The sequence below is a fragment of the Dermochelys coriacea genome, chromosome 7 (genome assembly GCF_009764565.3).
Source record: "Dermochelys coriacea isolate rDerCor1 chromosome 7, rDerCor1.pri.v4, whole genome shotgun sequence".
In the NCBI taxonomy this organism is placed as follows: Eukaryota; Metazoa; Chordata; order Testudines; family Dermochelyidae; genus Dermochelys; species Dermochelys coriacea.
This window is the reverse complement of record NC_050074.1, coordinates 74,882,783-74,908,803: the sequence shown is the minus strand read 5'-3', so window position 1 is coordinate 74,908,803 and position 26,021 is coordinate 74,882,783. Positions and strand designations below refer to the sequence as shown.

Genomic DNA, 26,021 nt, shown 5'->3' with positions numbered 1-26,021 from the left:
GGCAGAGGGTGCTACATATTGGCAAACAACTGATTTTTCAGTTCAGTGAATGTTCCAAAAACTTGAAATATAAATTTGGTCCAGGTGAAACTGAATCTGAAATTTTGGGGGAATTTTTTGGTGAATCAAAAAAGTCCATTTTAGGTCTGTTCCAGAGCAGCGGTTTGAACCTGGGTCTCCCATATCTCAGGTGAGTGCCCTAACAACTGGCCTCACCATCTTCACCTTCTGCCCATTCATATCAAATTCGTGAAAAGTTTCAGATCGGTCAAAACTGCATTTTTCATCAAATATTTGTCAAACAAAAATTTGCCCACCTCGGGAGGGTACCTTGTTCCAATGAGGCAATAAAATGAGGAACTCTTTGCATATATATATATATATATATATATATATATATAATTAAGAATCTGTTCCAGAAAGAAACAGCTTGCTGTGCAGAGGGTCCTTGCTGCCTTTCATCTCTTTGAGTACCACATCTCAGTCCCTAAACTCCTGCTGAAATAACTTCCTAGGAGTCAATAATAAGAATAGTTTATCTCAGTGATTCATTCACGGAGAAGTGTGTGGGGATAATTAGAGGGTTTGTGGTGTTGGTAACATGGTGCAGGGCTTTGTGCCCCTAAGTTACAGGAGTAAACCCACTATGGCTCAGGAGAAAGCAAAAATCATTACCGTGTAATGGCTGTTCAGTGTGTTTCTGGTAGCAGTCTAGAGAACAGTGGTCCATATCTGGATATTTCAGAAAAGCAAAGGATTGAATGGATATGAAGACTTATCCCTAGAAATGCTTCCTCTACCCATTTTGTAGTGAGTATTTGCTATGTGGCTCAAATGTTTACATTCCAAATCCCATTCATGTGGATACTGATGTGGTTGCCTCTGGCTTCTAGGATTCAGTGGGGATTTGGGTTCACGGATCAGATTAGAAATAATTTCTCTCTGAGCTCTGAGAACTTTTTCTAATTAGGAATTTCCAATCTAATTTATTTGGCAATATCTTACTTGACAAATGATGTCAATGTGACTTTTAATGATGCCAGATATTACTCAATGTGAGTAAAAGTACCACAATTTGGTCCTTTGATTTTATTTGATGTTTTCCAACATTGGAGAGAATTTCACCCCATTATTTGGGATCTACTTGGTTGTAAGCAAGAAATGTGATGGTTACTGGGAGGGTCATTTAAAGCCAATTTAAACATGACTGGTCTTAATAGCAAAGGGAATGTGTGTGTTGTCCTGGGAAAAAAAGAGAATTTTGTTTCTGTGCATGTGTTGATTTAAGAAGCTCAGTGTGTTATAATGGGTACATATGAACTGGGTATAATGAATCAACTGGGCATCGGCCAAATAATAGTCTTTCCACAGAATTCTACATGGAAGAATAAGAGAGGTCCCAAAAGCTCCCTTTTGGCTGAGTTGAGGGATATTCCACTTCCAATCTCCTTTTAGCTAGTTTCAGAGTAGCAGCCGTGTTAGTCTGTATTCGCAAAAAGAAAAGGAGTACTTGTGGCACCTTAGAGACTAACAAATTTATTAGAGCATAAGCTTTCGTGAGCTACAGCTCACTTCATCGGATGCATTACGATGAAGTGAGCTGTAGCTCACGAAAGCTTATGCTCTAATAAATTTGTTAGTCTCTAAGGTGCCACAAGTACTCCTTTTCTTTTAGCTAGTGTTACACCTATTATTTATTTGCATTACTGTAGTGACTTTAGGCCACATCCGACATCAGGGTACTATTGGTGCTTACAGCCATACAAACACAGAGGGAAGAGAGCCAAACCCTGCCATGAAGATCTTACAATCTAAATAGACAAGACAGAAGGTGGGAGGAAGGAATTATAGCTTGTTTATCTGCTTTTAAACACATTTTCTGTGCAACAAACTATTTTAAACCCACTTCCATGTGTCTTTCCCCACCTCCCCAGCCAATAATTTTGAAAATAAAACCTTAAGAACTTTCAGAAACCCATGGTCCAGACTCCCTTCTATGCCAAATTCTTCTGGGTGCAGAATAGGTGAGGATGAGAGTGGACATGGTTACAGCTCAAATTGATCTGGGATGGCCCCAGCATAAATTAGAGCAGCCTGGGGTGGGTTCTATTGTTTCAGCTGACAACAGTCTCTGACAACAAGGACCCTACCCCAGTTTGAAATTGCCATTTGTGCCACACTCCTGCCATGCTCTCTCCCTACCTCTTCTTGGCCTCACGTACCATGATGTCACAGTTGGATTGGGGTGTGTGGATCACAGGCCAGCTATACCAGATGGGGGGAATTCTCAGCTGGGCAGATCTAATTGCTTTCTGGGAGGAATAAAGGGGCTTGAACACAAAGAAAATTTGGCCCTCAATCTGATTTTTATATTCATATCCATCAGCGTGGGAATTACGATGACGTCATTAAGTTTCTCAAGGGCACACACCCAGTGGTTTAAAAGTAATTTTGTCACATTTTTATGTCTGCATCCCATCTGAGCCATTTTCCATTAACTTTGTCCATCATGTGTAAGTAAAGAAGAGGTGATTTTTTTCTGTAAGAGAAAGAAAATAGATCTGTTACATTTTAAACATCAATAACATGCAATTTATGCTAAAACAATAGAAAGAAAGGAAAAATCTAAGGTCTGCAGTTTTTCAGTATAAATAACCCATGAATTGCATGGTAAAAGACCAATGATTCTTTCATGAACTTGTCCCTTTTGTTTTCACTGCTGAGTTTAGCCTTTTGATTGTACAGCGCTGTTAGCCCTGTTTTTCCCCATTTGCGCAGCAATGTACTTTTTCATGTTCCCTGGCGACACTTAAACCTTTGCTGTGCAGCACATTTTTTACTTAGCTAACAAGCGCTGCATTCTAAAATTAAACCTGATGACACCTCTCCTGGTCCAACAGCTTTCCACATCACTGCAGACACCAACCATAGGGAAAGTCACAGAAGCAGTTTGTTTATGAAGAGCAGTTTCATATATGAGTGTCACATCATTTAACAGAACTAATTATCTATTTGCCCATGTCATTCCTTTCCTTATTACAAAAAATACAGTATTGTACAATAATGGCCCAATCTATTACAGTTTATAATAATGTAACTCCAGTGTTTTGTACTATGACTGTAGAATATTGATGTAAAAATAATATCTACTGAGGATGGGAACTAAAGGTTTCAAATGCTGATATTTTCCACTCAGCTAGTAGAATGAATGTTTAGGAGGAGAAGTGCCCATGCAGTAGCTCCTTGTTTTTTCCAAGGTGGACTGTAAGCAAAGCAAGGATTTGGACAGGTAACATTACATTCAAAGTTTGGGATAAAAAAACATGAGCAGCTATAGGTTAGTGTGATGTCTGCCTCCTCTTCAGTGCCACATCACATTCATTCCAGAAGCAGACCTACCAGGTTGGGCTGGGACAGAGTGGAGGAAGTTTGCGCTGCTTCTGCCCAGCAAATGTGCTCTGTAGATCAAAAAAAACCTTTGGTCTATAAGGGCTGTCATTCTGGCATCTATCATCCTCACTAAAATCACGTTAATGTTTTTATACATGTATAAGGTACTTATCTGGCTCCCATCACCATAACATCTGAGTACCTTATAATTATTAATACATTTATTCTCACAGCACCTTTGTGTGATAGGGAACGTACAATTACCCCCATATAACAGATGGGAAAATGAGGCTTAAAGAGGGTGACTTGCTCAAGGTCACATAGGAAATCTGTGGCAGAGCAAGGAATTTAATCCAGTCTCTCAAGTCCCAGACTAGTGCCCTATCACTGGGTCATCCTTCATCTGTCTCTCTCTCTTGCTTTCTGTCACATACACACATACTCTCTCTCTCTCACTCACACACACACACACAACATTTTCCCTCATACATCTATTTTAAAAAGTTAAGATATACCAAGGAAACAGAGACACATCAGGATAGTGTTTAATAAGCCTTGTAAATTTCCAGTCATGTGTATATTGATTTTCATGACCTATGCAAATTTATATTCATGGAATGTTGGTGCAATTTACCAGTGTACCTGTACAGTGTACCTGTTTCCCTAGCTGCCACATTCTGTCTCCCAGTGCCTTACTCTTTGTTTACCTGGATGCATTTATCTTTGGATGACCCTGGATGTAACCAACAGGTGTTTCAAACCTCTCCTGTGAGATGGGGCTTGAGGAAATACATTCAAAATTCTGGAGTTCAGGGACACTGAATGTTTTGACCATTGTGTTGTGCACACCCATAGAAATGGTAGTGAAATTGAAATAGCTGAGGTCTCGTGATGGGTACAGTAAATATCCTGTTACTAATGCTGTTATAGATCTGCAAAAGTAAATGCTGTCTCTGCTAGTAGAAAAGTCCCCAAGTCCACATTTGCTCTAACATATAAAGGCTGCATGCAAGCAAGCCCAGAGTTATAATTCTTTATTTATTTATATTGCATCTTTCTTCAAAGGAGCTCAAGTATTTAGAAAAGTAATTAAATCTGACGTCACCCATGTGAGCTATCTATATGTAGAGAATATTATTCTGCCTGTTTTACAAATGGGCATACTGAGGTACAAAGAGGTTAAGCTGCTGGTGTGCTGATACCTATTGCCTATCATGCTGGCCTGTATTGTTTCCTGGTTTCTTTGTACTCCCCAGTCTGCCTATATCCACCTGCTGTGTCTTGTCTTATACTTAGTTGCAAGCTGTTTGGGGCAGGGACCATCTTTTTATGCTGTGTTTGTATTGCGCCTACTACAACAGGGTCCTGATCCTTGACTAGGGTTCCTAGGTGCTGTGGTTAATACCAAAAATATATAGTCATAATAAATGACTCTCCAAAGTTCACACAGTGAGTCAAGTAATGGAGCCAGCAGTAGAATCTATGAATCTGCCCAACTAGCTCTGTTTACCATGAGATCACATCACCTCCCTGATTGTTGCATAATGAACTAATGCATCTCAGTGAGACAGATATTGAGGCTTTGCAGTTTATTATAGTGGCTTTGTACACCTTGGTTTTAACAATCACTTAGATTTGTAAAGGTACAGAGAATGCCAGTTGTGTGAAGCTCCAAACTTTGAAAATATAGGGACTACTGGTTTCGCTATACATTTTTATTATGAAAGATATATCTGCAGCTGAATAACTAATGTTATGGAAAAGGCTTGGCCTCAATGTATTTATTATTTATTACTTATTTTATTATTATTTTATTTTTTTATTATGTTACTTATAATGATTCTGTTTTTGGAACCTCAAGTGAGAAAAATGTACAGTGCAAAAGTAGATCATCATGGTCTGATTCACTCCCAACTGCTTTACTCCATTTTGACAGCAGTGTAACTCCTTGGATTATGATGGGTCCCATCACTATATGATTGGAGTAACACAGTGGTGAATCAGGCGATGCAAGGTCACTGAAGCATTTTTCTTGAATTCAATTAAGTAGCTTTAGTTAATATGGAAGATTCTGGTTTGGCAGCACCAGAAACTAGTGCTTGAGATGACTACTTTCACATAACAGGTACAATACAGCCAGTAGCAACACACACTGCTGTGCGTTGCCCTGCCAAGATGCCTCAGCCTTGCTCCGGAAGAACCAGCTCTAGAATGGAATGAGTAGTCAGTCTCCAACTCAATACAATACATCTCCACTTTACCAGGATTAAGACAGGTACCAATTTGCTGTGGCCATTTGTTCAGTAGCAATTCAGATCACAAATTAATTTCCCATAGGCAGCCAACAACTCATTTGGGCCATTACCAGCCTGAAGTGAATGATGAGTATGGAACAGTCACCTAGATGTGAAACAGACTTGTAAATTATAGATATACCTGCATGGGATTTGACCTCTCTGAGAATGACGCTCATTTCCACTCCCTTTGTGAAGTGATGCTCACCCACCTAGGCCCAAGAAGAAGGAAGAATCTGCTAATGCACAGTACAAGGTTTGCTCCCCCCCACTCTCTTTACTGAGGTGCAAATTATGTGTGGGCAGAGTTTCAACAGTAATAAAAATAAAATAATTAGCAAGGAGAAAAAAAGATGACACACTCAACCAACCAATTTCTGAAAAGCCACAATGGGAAAAGTACTAGGGATTTGAGTGGAGAGCAATGAGCTGCTTATTTTACATCTTTGCTAATCATAGTCTGGTTACTGTGTCAGTTTCAGTGACTGACTGACATCATGCAATTTACTTACAACTATTTTAAATTACCCTGAAGCATATTCCAATCCAGCACTGTGGAATATTAATCATCACTTCATTACATTTGTCAGAAAGAGAAGTTGGAATTTATTATCACAATTTCTAATTATAGGTTATAGAGTTATGCTGAGATTGAAAGAAAAAATCCATATTATTAATTTGCATTAAAGATAACCTGGTGGAGAGAAAAACAACATGTCAACAGTAGATTTTCCCATATGATGCCAAATAAAGTAGTATAAAACCAACTAAAGCAAAATATCAAAAGTTCTTGTTCAATGATTTTGAATTGAATCACTTATTTGTAAAATATAAGGAGAATTTAACTGGCCTAGAATGTAGTTTTATGCAACTCCTTTCATGCCCTCAATTTCCCAAAGCACTTTACAAACCAATGACCAGATAGGCAGATAACCTATATACAACAGGTCAGATTCTTAACTGGTGTACATTGGCACAGCTCTGTTGCAAGTACAAAATGAAACTGCCCTGATGTACACCAGCTGAGGATCTGTCCCAGTAGGTGTGTATATATATAACATCATGGCTATTAGAAACATTTATTTAAGTATAAATGGAATGTAGGCCAGAATGCCCAGTGCATTCCATATTACTTTTTAAAGATCTGATTGATCCAAAGCCCATTGAAGTCAATTGAAATCATTCCACTGACTTCAGTGGACTTTAGATTAGACCCTAAAAGAGCCATGAGATCTTCAAGGAAGAAATTTAGGTAGGCAGGAGAAACTTCAGTTAATGTCTCATCCATTAGGTGGAGTCTTTATCAGGAGTGCACCCTCCCCTGCCTAATACTGCACCAAATATTCAGTATCAGAATTAGCCTATACAGAATCAAGCTTGTTTCCTTACTTTGAAAAGAAGTCAAAAGAAAGCTGAATGGTAAGTCCCAACTATAGAACAATATCTTGGAGGATGGAGGGATGGGAACAGATCTCTTTTCATGCTCACAATATTACTATGAGCATGGGGAAATGGAAAAAATAATATCTTCCTAAAGATGTTTGCTGTTTGTCAGCTAAAGATTCCAGTCAGATATTACTAGAGAACTGGGTAGCAAGTTAAGAGGATGGAAGTTGTCATCTGCTCTAGCAGATCTGCACATATACTTATCTGAATACATATTTTCCTCCCAGTAATTAATTACCACCACAATGCTCAGTGCCCATTATTACAGCTCCATGCAGAGGCCTGGTCACACTTTGGATTCAATTACTAAAGCTTTTTAATCAACCAGAAGGATTGCTGTTGAGAATCACAGGAGAAATCTTCCATTAGTGTTTGAGTATCTTCTGCCTGGGCAGGGCTCCCAAATCCTGAAAACTTAGAGAGAGGCAGGGACCATGAGTTGACTCAGTAGGGGAGCTCGAAACAGAGGGAATGATTTGGGGCATTTTTTAAAAAAATATCCTGTACTTTTCTTTGCATCAGTTTCATACACAATCAGTTGAGCTCACAAAAGATAGCAATGTGTGTCTACATGTCAAATTTCATTTGCAATCACAAATTCTTAGGTCCAAATTCAAAGGCCTCATTTGTTACATTTTAACATGCTAATGGTACAGGACACTTTGCAAACAAAAGTGTGCTTCAGACGTTAGGACCTCACATTCTTCCGACTTTGAGGAAGTGCTCCCTGGGTGAGATTTTCAAACATGTCAAAACAAGCTAGATGCCTCACTCCTGTTAAAAATCAATGTGGACTTAATTTGCTTAACCACTTCTGAAAATCCCCCATATCCATTGCCTGTCATACCTGAATTAAGTTTCACACATTTCTTAAGAAATAATGTATTGGTTACACTTTTTATTTTTTTGGCTGGTCTAAGCAAAAGCAAAATGTACTGTGGGATTAGACAGGAAGGTGTAGTTAAGGCATTGGCCTAGAACTCATGAGATCTGGGTTCAATTTCTGGTTCTGCTGCAGATTTCCTGTGTGACCTTTGGCATGAAGCATAATCTCTTTGGGTCTCAATTCCCCATCTGTACAATGGGAATAAGAGCACTTTCTTTCTTCCACATTTTGTCTATTTAGATTTAAGATTCTTGGAAATGGGATTGTCTTTTACTCTCTTTCTCTGACTTTGTATACACAGTAGAGAACCTAACACAATGGTGCCACAATTAGAGCTGGTAGACATTTTTTCACTGAAACATTTATTCAATAAAAATTACATTTTGAACAAAGTGAATATTTTCATTTTGATCAGATTTTCCAGTTTCTCATCAAAAATTCCTCCAAACCCAGAAGATATTCGGGTCAAAATATTCAATTTTTAAACCAGAAAATCACTTTTAACAAGCAAAATGGTGTTTTTAAAAACTGAAAATGTTTTGTTTTCAGTCTCTGTTTTTCACTGTTCTCTAAGTGTTTGTATTAGAGTAGCACCAAGAGAACCCAAACAAAATTGTGGCCATCATTCAATGAAAAATGCCAATTATATTTTGTAGGAATTTTTTATTATTTTATTTTTTAAAAATTTGCTGATCATACACCACTGGTAAAAACACTGGGCCCGAAGGCAGACACTCCATTGCAAGTGGCAGCTAGGCTGCTGAGCTGGGGTTTGACCTTAGCTGCCTACCCAGTATGACATTTATTATAGACCATCAGAAATTATAGGGGAGGGATGAAGAGAGAAAAGGGTATAGTAAGGCAGATATTGGCACCAGTAACATATTTGGTAGAGGCAAAGAAGAGGCCTATTGATCAACTGTTACCAGATAAATACTCTGCACAGTTACAGGATATGGCCCTTGAAGTTAGTAAAACTAGTAGGTTTTGATGGCCTTGAAGAAGAGGAGAAAGTGGTATTAGAAAATGGTAGTGAGGAAGAGGAGAGTGAGAGTGCTCCTGCATGGTCTAAACAGGACAAAACTAAGGTATCGCCTTCTCTACCTCGATACCACCAGCCATAGTGAAACTGAAAACCTCCCATAAGGTTAAACTTGTGATTTTTTAAAATTGTATTTGTTAGTTAAGGACATTACCAGGGAGGAGAGTGGTGTGTTTAAAAATTGTGTTAAAATTACAAGCTGTCACTTTAAATGGTAAGGGGCGTCCTGGTCCTGCTTGCAGATTAGGGGGCTCTGCATGCAAGCATTTGATCTAGATCTGGAATAGTTAGTCCGCAGTAAGCATATTGGAGTGAGTTGTGCCTGCATCAGAGAACAGCCTGCTTTCTCTCTCTCTCTCTCTCCTGTGTTGGTTCTTGTGTGCTAAGGTTCTGGATTTTAAGAAATAGTGTTACATTGCAACCTTCCAAAAAGTATAATCTATGTTTTTATCTAATTTCTCTGTTTTTATGCAATGAAGATACCAGTACTTAATAGGTCCTTTCTGTTCTCCAAAGCTTAAGGAATAGTGTAATATATGTGACAAGGGGAATGGATGGCATTTCAGGATTGGTAATAGGATCTGGATGATGTGACTGTTTCCCAGGTAGCCCAGATTGATACTGACCTCTGGGGCTATGTGAAATGAGATGGCATTCAGAGTCCATTTCTTGATGGGTAACATCACATTGAATACCCTACGCAAACTGATTGGATGCTGATGGTATAGAAACAATTTTCTTATTGTGTAGAGGAGATTTCTCCATTCCCATGACTGAAGAACCTGCATTGGACCATGTGTGTATGTGTGTGGTGGGAGCTGGGGGTGGGAAAGCTTGTGCAGCTGTTGCCCAGGCTGTCTGTTTTGTTGTAGGAAAAATTTTGTGGCTGATCCTGTGAATTCAACACCTTTCACCAGCACTAAAATCCCTCTGCTCAAAAGTACTGTAAACAATAATATAGGTAGCATCCCGGAGTGGTATCACATTCAGAAAATGATCATGATGTTCCTATCCATTTGCAGAAGAGGGGTTAGAGTTCCCCCCATGTATATAAGAGATGTCACAAACAATGTCGCCTTGTATATTATTGCAGTCAAGTGGTTAATGATATTGTCTCTAGCCTGCCAAGTGATTTCTAGTTCTATTAACACTTATTTCTAAGCAAATTGGAAAAGTGAATGGACTGCTTTTGCATTTAAATTGGGGGTGTTTTTGGACCTTTTTGGAGCACTGATTGTGTCCATCCCCCTTATCAAACATCCACCACCCCCAAACAAAAATACTCAGCATTGCTAGTGTTTTTAGGTCTCTGGGGACATGGGAGGTAAAGGCAGTTCCCACAGGAATTCTTCATGAAAAGATAACATTAGCACAGCAGTTATTTTAGACTCCCCTTTGCAGATGGCTTGTCAAGCTGTTGCAAGTTACATCCCTATCTGCAATCTTTTCCTGCTTCTTTAAGACCCTGTCTAGCTCAAAAACTGTATCCCTTCTGTCCTAACGACATGCTTTGTGTGATGAGCTTTCTGCAGATATCCGCTGATCAGCAGGATGACTCCGTATCCTATTATAATCTGCTAGGTAGAAATAGATAAATCTATTATCCCAGGCTCAGCTTGTTTCATCATTGTGACAGCTTCCCATGAGCCTGCATTCATCAGGACCCTTTAAAACAGCCAGCCCCCACATCATCTGACAGCTAAATCTCCATGACCGAACTGCAGGTTAATAGATCTGTAATCTCTATTTAATTACTCATTAATAATCTATCTCCTGGTCCCCCCTCCCCTTTTGTTTTAAATTGATTAGTAGCTGTTTACTAAGACCAGACTGATGGGTAAAATTGCTGCAGTGAATGCTTTGGTATTAGCTTCCTTGCAATTCTGATCATCAAGATAAAATAAACATCAAAATATCCCCTGTAGACTTTTAAAGTGCTGAGGATATAAATATCCAGTTAAATATAGCAACAGAGCAGAGGCCATGGGAAGGCTGCAATATCACCTTTCATGCTCCACCAGCCATTGTGCAAATCACATCTAACAAATAAACATTGGGCCTCATTCTTCTCCCACTAGCACTGGAGTAAATTAGGACTAAGTATCAAGTATACCAGTGAAAAACCGATGCAGGTAAAGGAGAATCTGGCCTATTGCCATGTATCTAAATCGTTGTGCTTCTGAAGGATTCCCTGGACAGTTGCATGAAAACAGGTTTCCTTTTACAAAGGACAGTTGCATGAAAACAGGTTTCTTGTTTCATTAGAGTTTATTTGATTCGGCTGCTTATTCCCCATTTGGTAAAGACCTGTGTCAGATTCTGTGACAAAGGGAGAGAAGCTGAGGTAAGGAAAGGCAAAAAGGAAATGTTCTTTAGGATCTCATCGTAATCAGTTAAACAATCAAATCACATCCCACTTGAAATTTGTCTTTCTCAGAGTTGTCTCTGCTCAAATCAGGATTGCATCGTAATGAGAAATGGTAGCATGACTAATCTATCAGGTTTCTGCACAGAATCAGCTGAGCCTTCTTTTCATGCAGTTTTACTATCCTCTCCTTTAAACTTTAATTTAATTTAATGAACTTTAATTTCTGTACCTGGAGGTTCTTATTATATCAGGGCCATCTATTAAATAGGTTTTTGAGTTCTGTAACTCTTCCCTCCCGTTGCCACACTGACAATTTCTTGAAGCTCTCTACCTGCTTTGCTATTATCCAACTCACTAAAATTAATCTCCCATCTTTGTACTATTTCTGTTCAAGGATTACAAAAGCTAATACAAAATCAGCTCTGTCTAATACTTTAGTTCTTTATGGATAGATAAATCAGAGCTGTCCAAGCTGATACAAAGAGGTGCTGTTGTGTCTCCTGGAAAGATAACTGGATCCTTTCCAAATAAATCCAACTTTCCCCATAGCAAGGCCTCCCACTTGAAGGGTGACTGGGTTAATTCAGCAAGGAAATGTCAAGTAGGAGGAAGCAGAATTTCACAATAATCACTTATTATAATAACCCTCCACCTTAACAGACCTTCTTCTGGGAAGCAAAATGTATAATCGCTGTGCCTGCTGCCCTACCATCTAATACAGGTTTATCAACATATATAAAAAGATCTGGTCAGTTCTTGGATGGGAGGCCTCCAAGCGAAATACAGGATGTTGCAGGCAGTGTTGTTGATAATAAAGTAACTGACACACTTAGCTCTGAATTATTATTAACCCAATGTTGTTGCATGATGTTATGGGGCACTGTATAGTTTCAGTGCATCCTGTGGACAAGATGCAAAATCTAAATCCCGTCCACATGGGCTTGATGTTCCCATGATGGATCTTGTCTGTCTCTGCCCCACACCTCACTCCTTCCCCTTGTTTAGCCTCAGTATCCTTTCTGCCGTTTCTCATAAACTCACCATTGTAAGAGCCTTCAGTAATTGCCGTTCTATATCTCCCTGGCTCATTGATTCTCCAGCTATTTTCAAAACTAAACTGAAAACTGATTGAGCAAAATTCATCCCTGGTGTAAGCCCACTTAAGTCAATTTGGTCCATTTGAGCCATCTTTCCTACCGTGCCCATGCTTATTAATATATCTTCTCAGATGAAAAAGACCATCTTAAGATGTGACCTCAGCATTTTAGAGTGTGTGACTACTAAATCTAAAAAAGGATGTAATACTGGAACATGGCACCATACCTCTGCTAGTATACATGTATATAACATGGAGAATAGTAATGACAACCTTCAGTTCTAAAACCACAGGCCTAAAAGAGAACCTCTGTTACCCACGGGAAGTGGCAGGATTTTTCATCTTTTTAGACCAGCCTCCAGAGAGCACCCACCAGCAGCTCCTCGGCCCCGGGTCACCTCCGCTCCGCCTCTGCCTCCTCCCCTGAACGCGCCGCCCCGCTCTGCTTCTCCGCCCCCCCAGGCTTCCCGCGAATCAGCTGTTTGCGCAGGAAGCTGGGGTAGGCTGAGAAGGAGGCCGTAGCTTCCCGCTCAGGCCCAGGGAGGCGGAAGTGAGCTGGGGCGGGGGGCATGAGGAGGGCTGCCCGCACTGCAGCAGGTAACCCTGGGGGGGCAGGGGAACTGCTCCCCGCCCCAGCTCACCTCCACCACCCTTGGCCTGAGCGGGAAGCTGCTGCCTGCTTCTCAGCCCTCCCCGGCTTCCCGCCGAACAGCTGATTTGCGGGAAGCCGGGGGGGGGGAGGTGGAGAAGCAGAGCAGGGCGGCGCATTCAGGGGCGGAGGCGGAGCGGAGCGGAGGTGAGCTGGGGCTGGGCACGAGGCGAGGAGCTGCCAGTGGGTGCTCTGCACCCACCAAATTTTCCCCGTGGGTGCTCCAGCACCAGAGCACTCAGGGAGTCAGCACCTAAGGCACCACTTTTGATGTGATCAGTACAGGAGTGGCCGCTCCCCCTGCTCCCCGCCAGCTACGCTCCCCCACCCCAGGAGCCAGAGGGACCTGCCAGATGCTTCCTGGGAGCTGCTCCAGGTAAGCATCTCTGGGACTCCCCACCTCGCCCCCCGGCAGGTGCTTCTGGCTCTTAGGGGTGGGGTGGGCACCCACTATAGTGGCCCACGAGACCCTCCTGCCTGGTTCTGGGGGCAGTCAGGGGGCAGGGAAGGGGAGTGGATGGGGCAGGTGTCCGGGGGGCAACAAGGAACGTGGGGGGGTTGGATGGGGCAGGAGTCCTGGGGGGCAAGATGGGCAACGACCCCCTCATGGTGTGAGGAGGGAACCCGTTGTTAAGATTTTGGCAGCTCATCACTGGTTATCTGTGGTTCACAGTCATGCTGGAAGGGCATAATGAGTGGGGTCCCGCAGGGATTGGCACAGGGTCTGGTTCTGTTCAATATCTTCATCAATGATTTAGATAATGGCATAGAGAGTACACTTATAAAGTTTGTGAATGATACCAAGCTGTGAGGGGTTGCAAAGGCTTTGGAGGGTTGGATTATAATTCAAAATGATCTGGAGAAACTGGAGAAATGGTCTGAAGTAAATAGGATGAAATTCAATAAGGACAAATGCTAAGTACTTCACTTAGGAAGGAACAATCAGTTGCACACATACGAAATGGGAAATGACCACCTAGAAGGAGTACTGCTGAAAGAGATCTGGGGTTCATAGTGGATCACAGGGTAAATATGAGTCTACAGTGTAACGCTGTTGCAAAAAAAGCAAACATCGTTCTGGGATGTATTAGCAGGAGTCTTGTAAGCAAGACACGAGAAGTAATTCTTCCATTCTACTCCACACTGATTAGGCCTCAGCTGGTGTATTGTGTCCAGTTCTGGGCGCCATATTTCAGGAAAGGTGTGGACAAATTGGAGAAAGTCCAGAGAAGAGCAACAAAAAGGTCTAGAAAACATGACCTATGAGGGAAGATTGAAAAAATCGGATTTGTTTAGTCCAAAGAAGAGAAGACTGAGAGGGGACATGATAACAGTTTTCAAGAAAAATTGTTCTTCTTAACCTCTGAGAATAGGACAAGCAATGGGCTTAAATTGCAGCAAGGGTGGTTTAGGTTGGACATTAGGAAAAACTTCCTAACTGTCTGAGTGGTTAAGCACTGGAATAAATTGCCTAGGGAGGTTGTGGAATCTCCATTATTGGGGATTTTTAAGAGCAGGTTGGCCAAACACCTGGCAGGGATGGTTTAATAATACTTAGTCCTGTTTTGAGTTCAGGGGACTGGACTAGATGACATCTCGAGGTCCCTTCTAGTTCTATGATTCTATGATAATTCATGTCCAAGCTGTGAACACTGGTGAACATTAGCCTCAGAAGCACTGAGAAGAGAAGATCTTTTCCTTGCTGGGTATGTACTTGACTCAATCTAGTCAGTTGAAATTGCTTATACACTAATGCTAGGTAACAACTAATGCTTGGAACAAACAAGAGAAATCAAAATAGCTCATTTATGAGCAGAAATTCAATCTTGCTGGTATTAAAAACCTGGTGGGATAATTGACACTACTGGAATGTTAACAAAACTTAAAATCAATGGTCATAATCTCTTTAGGCAGGATTGAGTAGGCAAAGGGGGAGGGGGAGTGAAACTGTATGTCAAAAATGGCGTTTCTGTTTCCAAGCTACAGATAACTTGAAAGAAAATGATCTTGAATGCTTGTAGATCAATGTCCTAACAGATAAAGTGCAAGATGGAGTACTAGTTGGTGTCTGCTATAGACAACCAAATTGCATTAGGAAACAGGATGACTACCTCCTTATGCACCTATCTGTGTGGGCGGGGGGAGAACTGTATGATTATGGGAGACTTCAATTTGAGTCACATATGCTGGAGTCTCATTCTGCCAGTACTAAAACATCTTTGCATCCGACGAAGTGGGTATTCACCCACAAAAGCTTATGCTCCAATACATCTGTTAGTCTATAAGATGCCACAGGACTCTTTGCTGCTAAAACATCTTTGGAATTTCTAAATATTATAGATGACAATTTCCTAACTCAAAAATATTGCAGCCCATATGGGGGAATTCAATATTAGACCTTGTCCTAACAGATAAAGAGGAACTGCTTACAGAACTAAAAGTTAATGGCAGCCTAGGTATAGGTGATCATGACTCGATCACTTTTATAATGTGCAAGCAAAATAAAGTCAAGACCAGAAATATATATATATATACTTTGTGCCCTAAGGGCCAATTTCACAAAGCTGAAAATAATTATGTGCAAAATCAGCTGGGAAGAAGTATTTCATCTGAAAAGTGTGAACGATAATTGGGAATCATTTTAAGAACACCTTATTAGATGCCCCAAAAAACACAATTGTGGCACAAGGCCGTGTTGGTTAAAAAAACAAAGTGGTTTAGAGGAAAAGTGAAGGCAGCTGTAAAATATGTAAGAAAAGGGAGAAAGGGGAAGTTGATAGTCATGAATATGAATCATAAATTAGGAATTGTAGAAAATTGACATGAGGTTATTTTCCTTCTGTATTTGGCACTGGTGCAACCACTGCTGGGATATTATGTCCAGTTCCAGTGCTCACAGTCCAAGAAGGCTGTTGATGAATTAGAGAAGATTCAGAGAAGAACTAGGAGAATGATTAAAGGATTATAAAACATGCCCTTATAGTGAGAGACTCAAGAAATGCAATCTGTTTAGCTTAACAAAAAGAAGGTGAAGAAGTGACTTACTTAGAGCCTATAAATACCCAGGTGAAGAACAAATATTTAATAATGGGTTCTTCAATCTAGCAGACAAAGCTAAAATATGATCCAATGGCTGAAAGTTGAAGCTGGACAAATTCAGACTGGAAATAAGGTGTAAATTTTTAACAATGAGAGTAACTAGCCATTGGAATAATTTATCAAGGCTGACGGTGGATTCTCCGTCACAGACAATTTTTAAATCAGGATTGGATGTTGTTCTAAAAGATCTGCTCTAGGAATTATTTTGGGAACTTTTATGGCCTGTGTTACACAAGACGGCACACTAGACAATTACAATGGTCCCTTCTGGCCTGAGAATCTATGAATCTGTGAAGTAATTCTCGTGCACTTGCAGTAGCTACAGGACTGGGGCTAGTGATGAGGAAAGGCTTCCCACATTTTTACCATAACTAGAGACTGAGTTGGTCCCTGGTATAACTTAGAGCAGCTTAAAGCAGATCTAAGTTATGTCAGCTACAGAGGGCCCCTAACCACCACCTGACAGGTGGGATCAACAGAGCACAATGACTGGGCCAGATACATCCCAGCCATGCTCCTGACCCCACCCAGGAATGCTCACTATGTCTGCAAAGATATTCAGGAAAAAGAAGGGAAGTAGATGGAAGTGAGCCAGCTATGTTGTCTTTATGCCTTCCATGATCCCCACCTCTATCAAGGGAATCACTGCCTGTTTAGCATGGCACAAGGAGACTTGTCCTGGACCCAAAGTGTGTTTAGTTTCCACTAATAAAAGCTGGGTATCAGAGTACATACAATTTGTAAAGCTTTGGTGAATTCTATGATTTCTGTTTCTCTGGGAGACTGGTAAAGATAAAATATACTCTATGTGCTTGGCATGTAATGGCTTCCTGGGGTAGCTGAAAGAGACTGGATAGGTTTATGAGGAATTTGATAGAGAAAGAGCATGCACCATAAGTTATACAGAGAAGCAAAAATATCTGACAGCTTGGAAGTATATTCATAGAAACCAATATAAAAACAAAAGTTCACCCGCTATATTGATGTAAGAAATAGCTCAGACAGGACTTTTTTATTTTATTTTAAGTTTTGAGTGAACTTAGTGCTCTTGAAAATGAAGGGTTGGTAATACTAACAAAAGCCAGCCAAACCAGGAGATACGGATATACAAGAATAGGTATGAACCAGAATAATACAAGCCTAACTCAGCTCTTCAGTGAAGGCAGGAGCTGCTCATGTTTCTTTCATACAGGACTGCCAGTGCCCCTTCATTCTGATCAATGATCTCCAGCTGTTGATATTCTAGTTCTTAGCCCAATAGATATGTCTACACTTGAGCTGGGAGTGATCCACCCAGCACAGGGAGACAGACTCTCACTAATGGGGCTTGAGCTAGTGTGCTAAAAAATATTACAATGTGGACGCTTCAGCTAGTGTAGGAGCTCAGGCTCTGAAGCTCCATGTCACTATTTTTTAGTGCACTAGCTTGAGCCCCAAAGGTACAAATCTGTCTGCCCACCCTGGGACACTTTCTCCCAGCTACAATGCAGAAGTACTCCTAGATCACTACCTAATGAACTTCACTCTTGACCAGAAATGCTTTTGCAGTCCTGACCCTTTCTTGAACAGAAGTTGTCATGTGTGAAGTAGTTTTGTGATATAGACAGTGATTATTGCCACCAAATTCATTTTCAATTGTGATCTGAATTGGAATATTACATCACATCTCTAGATGTTAAAGGCTGATCTATTTAAACATCAGAAACAGTTCCCTTTTAGTTCTGAGCAAAGGTTCAGGTAGATTATTATTTTATCCAACTCAGTTTGCCTAGCCATGAGATTTATTATGACTTAAAAGGACACCTTCTGAGCTGGCTCCAGTTTGTTCTAATTTGTCATGTTTTAACACTATTAGTAAAACTGCAACCATTAAATTACCATATGCACTTGAAAGGAAAGCTATTTCAGCTATGAGAAAATGGTTACATTTTTTATTAGTGTCTGTTTTTTAATATGGCTTTGTGGATATCTGCCAGCAGGTAGAGGTCTCTCTCTAAAATCACTGGACCGCGTTCTGCCCTCAGTTCTCTCTGTACATCCCAACTAAAGTCACTTTAACTCTGAGTAATGACAAGATTAGAAGGATGCAATGTGGAGGTTTATTAATACAGGTCCACTGTCATCATGATTCATGTGCCTATAGATAAGAGTGACACATTTGTCATATTTATGAATATACATCTGTGGTGGCAGGTTGGGCAATTATGATACCCAGAGTTGTTTGACTAGAGTAGGGGCTGCTGCTATAACTTCCTGCCCTTCTATACCTTGTTTAGGAAATGTCTTTGGACCAGGTCCGTAGAACATCAGGTAGTGCTGCCATGACATCCTGAATACCAAAACCATCTTTTTTGTATTCCTTTCGACACTGCCCAGTTAAACCTCTCATTTTAAAATCTATGACTTCTCTATCAAGAAAACAGAGGAGAAATTGCTGACTGCAGTGTAAAACTCTCTGAGCTGTGAGGCTCATAGATCAGCTTTATTTGAGCTGGACCATTTTCTGGGGAAAAACTACTAGCAATCTATCCTTGGATTAGATGTGTGCTGGGTACATAACTTCCATTTTACCTCTTTCAAATGGGCCTGGATAGAATGACAACTGCTTTTCCAATAGTAATGACCTGCTATTATAGGGCCAGATTGTGCCCCCTTTACTCATTCTGAATAGTACCTTCCTAACCTAGTAATCCCATCTATTTTAATGGGGCTACTTGGGTTGTAAGGCACTGCTTAATGCAAGTAAGGCAGAATCTAGGACAAAGAAAGCAATGGCTAAAACAAGGAATGTATTTGGTTGGAGAGCAGTGGTGAACAGTGCTCGTCCAACCTCACAAGCCACGTTATAATGCCTAGTAGACTCTCTCCTACATTTTAAGGTTTAACATCCCTTCTTACCCACCTTACACATTTCCTGGCCAACCTCACGAACCCATAAAGAAAAAATGTCAGTACAAAACTGCACCACTGGGTTATCAGGAAATGCTCAGGTTTGTCACTGCAGGAGAAACCAGAGCCTCTGAGATGACAGATAACCATCAGAAAATTATTACATCGGGTCATCATTTCTCAGGTAACTATGTTTATTGGGAGTGGGATATAAGGGTAAGCAAAATGGTGACAGTCGGAAATCTGCTTGAAACAGCTTTCTGTGAGCATAAATACAAAAGAAGACACTTTTACAATGTTTCAGAGTAGCAGCCGTGTTAGTCTGTATTCGCAAAAAGAAAAGGAGTACTTGTGGCACCTTAGAGACTAACAAATTTATTAGAGCATGAGGGTTCTTTTCAGCATTGTCTTTGAACGAGCACTTTCTCTCAGGTTAAGACTTTACATTACAAACAGAGCATTTCCTGATGTTTTATACAATGAAAATGTAAAGGAATGTTGGGCTATTAGAAAACTGAAGCAAAATGAGCTACCCCTCACAGGCATTGTCCATATTAAAATTATTTTGGAACTGGGACTGAATTTCATATAGATACTCCACAGTACCACTGGAAAGTTTCCTAGCAAAGCCTTTTACTCAAGCTTGATGGTGAGTCTGTGGATTTAGACCTGATTGTGTGCTGCCCACAGTATAGAATTCATATCCATAAACACAAACAACGTAGCTCTGACTCATGCTCTCTTCACGTTCCATGTTACATATTGGAGAGAATTATTTATTTGAGATGGCTTAGTAAACCTGAGGGTACAAGAAATCTCCTAAGTGTCTCATATGCTCTTCTCATCCTCTGTTCAACCAGAGTTGGTTGAATAGCAGGACAATAGTGGGTCATATTCTGAACTTCTATGAATCAGTGTGACTTCAAATGATCTAATACAATTTAAACCTGCTGAGGATCTGATTTGGTATTTGGTCAGTTGTAGAGCTGCTTAACACAGAAGAAAAGCATTTAAATTAGTGACAACAAAATCATAAAACTGAGTAAACAAATATTCACTGAATGCTATTTCAACTAGCTCCACTTCTGATGTTATTTTTTGTTGAAAATAATGCAAAATTGACATCTGCAAAATTTTGATCTCCAGGTAGCAGACCAATCATCTGAGCAGCAGCAACCTGCATGGAGAAGCTGTGGCCAATCAGATGGACATGATTATGTGTAGACTATTTGAGAAGAGATGGACTTCAGAGCTATTCATCAATCAAGGAACAGTGGTGATTAATAAAATGACTCAGGAGAAGGCCTATTGGTCCTAAAGGCAGAATCAGGCCACATGGATGGATTTTGAAATTCATCTCTTCCTGGCCATTATTTTTATTACACTGACAATATAGGAAGAATGAAAAGTTACAGAGTTCAAATGTTTACACTAAAGATAACATTTACTGAAAGACGTCCAGTTTTTTTTTTGCAACATGTTACAAATCTCTCTTCTTATTAGTCAAAAGTGTCAAATTTATAAATTAAATAAAGAAATAACACATTGACATCTGGAATTTCAATCACTTCCTAATTATTGTTCTATCTATAGCTCTAGAAACAATTTCATGTTTTACCATCTAAAATTGGGGATCAAATTCTGAGCTGAATTACATTTCACTAAAGTAACTCCACTTTACACTGGATTAAATGAATCTAAAATTAGGGCTATACGTTTAGCTAATATAAATCGGCTAGCTGCACTGAGGTAATTGGAGCTACATCGATTTACTCCAGCTGAGGAAATGGCTTTTGGTCCCCAGTGTTTCAGGTCATAAGTGGGTCACGTAGATCTCATCTATGTACCAAATTTTTACTGCATCTGAACATAGTTGTGAACAATTGAATTAACTTACACGATTCTGGACACAGTTTAGCAAAGCCAGTGTAGAGCAGGAGAGACCATAATTGGTGTTGTGTTAGCTGCATTAGCATTTCTGAATATCAACAAAATAGAAACATTAGGCTAAGAAGAAACATAACTCCCATGCCTCCCACATTCCATGCTATTACAAATCTGGTGTATTAGACACAACTACCATTGGATACTGTTAGAATCTGAATATCAGACTAGTAAACATGCTGACTATGATTTTCAAAAGTGACCAGTGATTTTGAATACCTCAATTTTTGAATGCCAGATTTGAGACTTCCTACAAGTGGCTGTTTATCAGAAAGTGCTGACCACACCTGCTCTGAAAATTAAGCTGTAAATTAGTTTCTAGAAGGTTACTTCCTTTTTCAGTGTTTTAGTGGAATAATTTATTTTTAAAAAATGTTTTTTTAAAAAAAATCAAGGGGTTTTTTCCTCGCCCTTTATTCCTATTTTTTTTTTTTGCAAATGGATAGGACAAGTGGAAAATTTACAGTCAAAACTGTTTGAAGACAGAAAATTAGAGTTTTGACAAAATGCCAATTTTTGTGAAAAGGGTATCCTTTGTGTGGAAAATTTTGACTTTTCTTGAAAAGAAAAGAAAAGTTTCTGATGAAAACTGGATTCTTTAAAAAATTTGGAAATGTCCAGGGAATTCCATGGCACAATTGGGTAGTTCAGCAAGAGCGGAGACCCTAGGGTCACCTGGGAGATGGAGCCTGGCCCATATAAAAGAATGAGGATAAGGGGCACATGAACTATAATTCCCATGAGACACCATGGCAACATTTCCAAATCTTGTTTTTCTCTTCTAAGCTAAATATTTTTGTGGAGATATTTCTGACTTTTGATTTTTTTTTGCCAAAAAGTAAAAATTTTCCATGGGGGGAGAACCTCATTTTCTGACCAAGTCCACAAATAAGTGATATATGAAAATTAAGGATTTTTTTCTTTTAATTTTTCCTTTTGACACTTAAACTTTTCTAAACTTTCTCAGCTTTGGCAAAGTTATAGATTGGCAAAAGAAAAACAAAAACACTCTACACATCATTATTTGATTGCATTCATTGGCAGAATGAAATAAAGTCAAAAACAGGGAGCGGGCGAAAAAAATCAAGTTTTTTGTGTGTGTGTTTTGAAAAGAAAACAGGTTGTTTTTTCTTAATTAAAGCTTTTGGGGAGTGTTTGGTTTTGAAAAAATGCTATTTACCACTGAAGAAAAAAAGGAATATATCTTTTTTTACCAGCTCTGCTCATCACTTTTGATAATTTTGGCTGTTTTTGTATTGGCTATGGTGTTGCCTGTGATTGCATTTTCTTTGGGTGATTATAGAAAAAAATGCAGAGAACTAAAACTGCTATGGTAGTAATTGCTTTAAAATCAATAAAACAAACTATACAATAACAAGACTTCAGTAAAAGCTGATGAACAAAGCTTATTCACCACTCAGTTTTCATGAAACTAGTTATGAAACAATGTCTAACTTAAACGGTGATTTAATTTAAACAGCCAATTGAATTAGTTTACTTTGTAACATTCTGTTCAATATATTTAAGAAATGGAAGAAATATACTCTTGCCCCTTAACAGTAATCCAAAAATCCAGGGTACTCCGGGAGTTTTTATTACAAGGAGAATATGATGATAGTTCTTTCTTTGATGGAAACCTGTTTATGTATATAGAATATATGAAGTCCTGTTTCCTTGAACACAGGAAGAATCAAACAACTGGAGGTGGTTTCTTAGCTCTCAACTCCCCAAGCTTGTTTAGTTCAACCTATAGCAGTATTTTTTTAGGAAACATTACATAGAACAGATATTTTTCTTTCTACAATTGATATGTCTGTAAAATGACATGAATATAGTGATTATTTTAGTAGTTAACCAGAACTTTCACGGTTATTGTCTTGGTAATAAATTGGCAAAAAATCAGGCTATTCCACATGTCAGATCACATATTGCCTCACAATTGTAGCATGACTGGCAACATACAAAATTATCTGGCAGGAGCAAAAGGAGCATTTGTCCCAGTTTTATTTGCACATCTACCCTCCAAAGTGCAGTTACATGAAAGATAAGCCCTTGCATTTGCATTTTGTTTTAAATTGCATGCAGTATGTTTGTTGCCACAGTTGCCACATAGCTTGTAGATCATAAGCAACCTGACAATTCTGGTACTTTTATAGTTCTGAAATAATATTTAAGTAACACATCTTGGTTAGGCCAACAATGGGGTCTGAAACCCTTGTCTGTTAGTGATAAAAGCGTGAGCCACTTGAGCTAAAGGACTAAGGCTCCTGTTCTGCAAATCATTTAGGTATCTGATCATGTGCTTAAAATTAATCACATGCTGGCAGGTGTAGCAGACCCATTAATCCCGAGACCCATACTCCTATTCTGTGAGTTACACTTTCTTACATTAAGAATATTTACATAAAATGCAATATTACAACAATTGCAACACTATGCTATGTACATGTAGTTAGATATTAAGAATGATCAGAGCCCCAAAATTCTGAAGGTTTTGGTTTGTTATTAACCATTTTTTTAAATGCTCTATTAGGAGCATGTGGATTATTCAGCTTCTGACTATTTAAATGTGTGAACTACATTTGTATTTGCTATTCACAGCATGCTTACTGGTGATTTTGACCTCCACCGTTCCTTCCAAGGGCAAATACACACATGTGTTGGCCTTCTCCCATGTCTAGTTCCACAGAATTTCATAACACCAGGTGTGGGAGTGTTTCCACAGCATCAGGCCTTAGGGCAATATGAGAGACAAGGCAGCACTGTGTTTTAGCATTCTAGTAGTATATGTCATAAGGTTAGGGTATTAACTGGATGACAGTGATTCTTTATCTTTGTTTCTCTAGCACACAGGCATAACAAGATTTGTGACGGTGAATTTGCTAAATGCAAGTTTGATACTGCAGGTCTAAATATACTATTTTAAAATGTTAATAAAACTCAAAGTATTGCAGGTGAGCAGGGAAGAACACAAGGTGTGGGAAGGGGGCAAATTATGTTCTAATTATGACCAGCATGATTCCAGAATAACTCAAATAAAGCTAATGGGTCAAATCCAGAGGTGAGACAAAACTGGTGTAACTTAACACTTGCAGCATGTAAGTTACTCAACCCTCAATTCTCTTTGACTCTCCTGCTTTCTTATACGTAATGTACAGGCCCCTTCATATCACACCCAAAAATGAATCTGAGGGACTTTAGTTTGGTTTAATTTATATGCTGAGAAGCCAGAAGAGGGCAGTGTCATCAAAAAGCAGCTAACAAGAGAAAAAAAATATAGCAAATAGTAAAACTACGATACCCACACGAGGAAATAAGGAAACAGATCAACAGAGCCAGACATGTACCCAGAAGCCTCCCGCTGCAAGACAAGCCCAAGAAAGAAACCAACAGAACTCCACTGGTCATCACATACAGTCCTCAGCTAAAACCTCTCCAATAGACCATCAGTGATCTACAACCCATCTTGGACAACCATCCCTCACTTTCACAGGCCTTGGGAGGCAGGCCAGTCCTCACCCACAGACAACCCGCCAACCTGAAGCATATTCTCACTAGCAACTACACACCGCACCATAGTAACTCTAACTCAGGAACCAATCCATGCAACAAACCTCGACACCAACTCTGCCAACATATCTACACCAGCGACACCATCACAGGACCTAACCAGATTAGCCACACCATCACAGGTTCATTCACCTGCACGTGCACCAATATAATATATGCCATCATGTGCCAGCAATGCCCTTCTGCTATGTACATCAGCCAAACTGGACAGTCCCTATGTAAAAGGATAAATGGACACAAATCAGATATTAGGAATGGCAATAGACAAAAACCTGTAGGAGAACACTTCAACCTCCCTGGATACACAATAGCAGATTTAAAGGTAGCCATCCTGCAGCAAAAAAACTTCAGGACCAGACTTCAAAGAGAAACTGCTGAGCTTGACACCATCAGCTCAGGATTAAACAAAGTCTCTGAATGGCTAGCCAACTACAAAAGCAGTTTCTCCTCCTTGGTGTTCACACCTCAACTGCTAGAAGAGGGCCTCATCCTCCCTGATTGAACTAACCTCGTTATCCCTAGCCTGATTCTTGTGTGCATATTTATACCTGCCTCTGGAAATTTCTACTACATGCATCTGACGAGTGAGTATTCACCCACGAAAGCTCATGCTCCAATATGTCTGTTAGCCTATAAGGAGCCACAGGACTCTTGGCCACTTTTACAGATCCAGACTAAGATGGCTATCCTTCTGATAGTAAATTATAGTAGATGCTGTGCTAGATTCTGGTGCAGGAGGGAAGGGACAGTGGGAGAGGAAACAACACAGCAGGTTTCTTTCTCTTTGCCTCCACTTCTGCTGTACTGGATTTGGGAGGACAACACCCTTTCAGATACACTCCTCCTCCTCCTATTTCTGCTTGCTTTGGTCAGTTATACAGCAGCACATGTTCTGCATCCCCATGTCCATGCTGCTGACATTTAAGATAAATTAAAAGAGGGGAAAAAACCATGAGCAAAAATACCCAATAGCACACAGTCGATGTTGCACATCCCTAGAGAAGGTGGGGGCAAAACTGTAGAATGCATCCCAGTTTTCTGGTTTCAGCAGCTGTAATATAAATAGAATATCAGGGTTGGAAGGGACCTCAGGAGGACATCTAGTGCCAGACAGCTGCAGCGGCACAGGAGCTAGCAAATAGAGCTGTAAACAGGGGAGTTTCAGTGGGAGTTTGTATTGTGGTGCTTGTTTGGGGTTTGCTTTTGCTGGGGCGGGGGTGGTCTTTTTGGTGTGGCTTGTGTTTCCCAGATTAACAGGATTTAGGTGGGAAGGCTATGACAGATATGGAGGTAGCTGTGGGAGTGAGTTGTGTAGTGGAAGACACATTGAGGATGACTGGATGTGGAA

General features: G+C 40.0%; 1 long non-coding RNA gene across 1 annotated transcript; it reads left to right on the top strand.

Annotated features, from left to right (window-relative positions):
• Positions 1–13,489: 13,489 nt before the first annotated feature.
• On the top strand, positions 13,490–21,679 carry LOC119859202. The gene is made up of 3 exons (XR_005294138.2): positions 13,490–13,547; positions 14,747–14,877; positions 20,306–21,679. It is a non-coding gene; the product is annotated as an uncharacterized LOC119859202 (long non-coding RNA).
• The last annotated feature ends 4,342 nt before the right edge of the window (positions 21,680–26,021 follow it).